This window comes from Cebus imitator, unplaced genomic scaffold (assembly GCF_001604975.1).
Source record: "Cebus imitator isolate Cc_AM_T3 unplaced genomic scaffold, Cebus_imitator-1.0 Scaffold53, whole genome shotgun sequence".
Lineage (NCBI taxonomy): Eukaryota > Metazoa > Chordata > Mammalia > Primates > Cebidae > Cebus > Cebus imitator.
This window is the reverse complement of record NW_016107368.1, coordinates 4,802,337-4,805,902: the sequence shown is the minus strand read 5'-3', so window position 1 is coordinate 4,805,902 and position 3,566 is coordinate 4,802,337.

Sequence of the window (3,566 nt, the reverse complement as noted above, 5' to 3'; positions counted from 1 at the left end):
CCAAAGTGCTGGGATTACAGGCTTGAGCCACCGCGCCCGGCCAAATCATCTTTCAGTTTCACCAATGCTGTTTCCCTTCTCCAGGTCTTTGTTCCTGCTTGCTGTTTCATCTTTCCGGGAAGACTTCCCCTGATCAGGCCCTCTCCTCACCTTCTCCAGGAATAGCGGGAACAAAGACACAAACGGCAGAGCCTCTGATGGGCTCCCCTGGGTGTACCCCCCTCCACCACTGTGGCTGCCAAAAACTATCTTCTTATCTGTTCCCCTCTTAGGATGGGAGTCACTAGAAAGAAGTTGCAGAGGAGACTGTACTTGGAAGTTTTTTTTGTTGTTGAGACTGAGTCTCGCTCTGTTGCCCAGGCTGGAGTTCAGTGATGCAATCTCGGCTCACTGCAACCTCTGCCTCCCGGGTTCAAGCGATTCTCCTGGCTTAGCCTCCCGAGTACTTGGGACTACAGGTGCCTGCCACTATACCCAGCTAATTTTTTGTTTTTAGTAGAGACAGAGTTTCACCATGTTGGCCAGGATGGTCTCTAACTGCTGACCTCATGATGCCCAAAGTGCTGGGATTACAGGTGTGATCTACAGCACCTGGCCTGTTTGTTTGTTTGTTTGTTTGTTTGTTTGTTTGTTTGAGACAGGGTCTTGCTCTGTTGCCCAGGCTGGAGTCCAGTGGCATAATAGCTCATTGCAGCCTTGGCCTCCTGAGCTTCAGCTATCCTCCTGCCTCAGCATCCAGATTAGCTGGAACCACAGGTGAGTGCCATTGTGCCCAGCTAATTTTTATATATTTTTTTTGTAGGGACAGGGTCTCCCTATGTTGCCCGAGCTGGTCTCAGACCTCTGGCTTCAAGTCATCCTCCAGTCTTGGCCTCCCTGAGTGCTGGGATTACAGGTGTGAATGCCCAGCCCAGAATTTTGTTCATGTGTGTTTTTCAGGAGCCTCTGAAAGCTAAGAAGGGAGAATGCAGCTTTCATGCGAGGGCCTCCCAGGACTCAGGGCTGGGGAGGAAACCAGGTCTGCAGGAGCTTGGCTTGACTCTGCAACCCAAGAGCCACCTTTTGGAGACTGGGTTCTGGTCCCACTTCAGACTCAGGTACCAACCACAGAATTTGGCTGAAAGTGGAGACCCTGGCCCCAAAAGGCAGCTCTCTCTGTTTCTCTGCTGCGTGAGCTTGGGCAAGTGTCTCAACTCTCTGTGCCTCCTTCTACCCCCCGGAAATGGTGCTAATCAGCACCAAGCTTAGGAAGTTAAGGTGAGGATGAGATCGAAGGGAGAGCCAGCACCTACTAGATTTTCAATAAATGGCAACCGGCGTTATCATTTAGATGGATTAGGGACTGATTGGAAGGAAGTCATGACAGTCACAGAACCAACAGAGCGCAAGAAAATCTTTTTTTTTTTTTTTTTTTTTTAAAGATGGGGTTTCACCATGTTGGTCATACTGGTCTTGAACTCCCGACCTCAGGTGATCTGCCCGCCCTGGCCTCCAAAGTGCTTGGATTACAGGACTGAGCCACCACACCCGGCCGAGAAAAATCACTTTTGAGAACAGGCAGGTACCAAGAGAAGAGCCTTTGAGGGGAGCAGCAAGATGGCAGGCAGGGAAACACCCAGCCTAGCCCCAGCCAGCCTCTGTCTTTCAGTGTGACTACGGGCTAGCAATCCGACTTCTGTCTTCTTCCCTGTTCCCCATCTTTCTCCCTGGAGGATGAGGGTGTGAGTTGGAACAGAGATCCTAGAAAAGGTTCTGGAAGGTTCTAGAAGGTTCTGGAAGGTCCAAGTCTGGTATTCATAGTACATTGACAAATATTTATTGGGGCTCAATATTTTCAGGACATTGTGCTTCATGTTAGGGCTACCAGAAAGAACAGCAAGGCAAAAAAAAAAAAAAAAAAAAAAAATACATCAAAGAGGGGAATAGGAAAGCTGGATTCTAGTCCTTGCTGGGCCTCTGACTTGCTGCTTGAGCTCTCTGGGCCTCAAGGAATTAAAAAGTAGGGGGGTTCTGTCGTAGGAAGACCACCCTTCAGAGCCCTTCTCTGCCCCCTGCTTGCTGGGTGTCCCTAGGGAAAATGTCTCCACCTCTCTGGGCCTCAATTTCCACATCAGAACAGTGTGATTCAGTCACTGTGCTGCAGGGCAGGTTCGAGGAGTAAATTAGATCATTCAGTCATTCAATGAATTTCAGGCATTGGGAAATAGAGTGTCTATTAAAATGGGCACAACCTGACCCTCTATGGTATATAAAACACTTAGCACATAGTGAATGACAGACAGGGAGTACCAACATCGGGCCATCATCATCACCCGTAAAGTGCTCAGCACAAAATAGATGCTCAGTAAACCCTGGTTCGTAACACTGCGGTAGTTACAGGACCTACATTGCAAGATTCTCTACTTTCCTGCTGCATCTGAAGCATTAATGTGCCAGGGAGCCAAAACTGAGACCTTTATTAGGGATTCCCTGGTGGCCTCAGGTGGGGAGGGTGACCTGCGTGTGGTCCTGTTTTCATGCCCTGCCTCTTCTGGGTAAATGCCTCCGCTAATCTCCCCTTGCCCGGGCTGCGGGGTCAGGTTTCGGTGCCCCAGGCAGATGTTGTCCAGAGTAGCCCTGTTTCCTTAATCCTCAGGGCTCCAGAAATTGTCCTTAGAAGAAAGAACAACAGACCCACCGAGGTCACCATCTGTGCGGTCTTGATTTGTAAATGCTCATGAGGGTGGCAGGAAAGAGGTCTCTATAGTAACGGCTGAGGAAGGGGCTGCCTGTGCGTGTGTGCGTGTGTGTGTGTGTGCCCAGGTGCACACAGGGAGGGGGAATAGCCCAGACCCTTATTTCTAGACTTTTCTACCCCGATGAGGTATTAATTAATTCTCATTGTTGGCTTCTTATTCCCAGAGATAATTAGCTACTGTTCCTAACTGGAGTCGTGGGGACATTTTCTAAAGAGATTCGTTCGCCTCTGCCCACCCACACCTGTCTATCTCCTGGGACACAAGCAAATGTTCAGAACACAGAGACCCAGAGAGGAGAAAAACAGAACAAAGAGGTCTCTCTGTGGAGCTCAGATTCCCAGTGAATGGACAAGAGCACAGCCTGAGTGAGCAAGGTCCAGTGCACAGAAAGTTATTATACAAACGAGAGCTATGGCTGGGTGTGGTGGCTCACGCCTGTAATCCCAACACTTTGGGAGGCCAAGGCAGGAGGATCACTTGAGGTCAGGAGTTCAAGACCAGCCTGGCCAACGTGGTGAAAACTCATTTCTACTAAAAATACAAAAATTAGCCAGGAATGGTGGTGTATGCCTGTAATCTCAGCTACTTGGGAGGCTGAGGCAGGAGAATCTCCTGAACCCAGGAGGTGCAGGTTGCAGTGAGCCAAGGTCACGCCACTGCACTCCAGCCTGGGTGACAGAGTGAAACTCTGTCTCAAAAATAAATAAATAGCTGGGCGTGGTGGCTCAAGCCTGTAATCCCAGCACTTTGGGAGGCCGAGGCGGGTGGATCACGAGGTCAAGAGATCGAGACCATCCTGGTCAACATGGTGAAACCCCGTCTCTACTA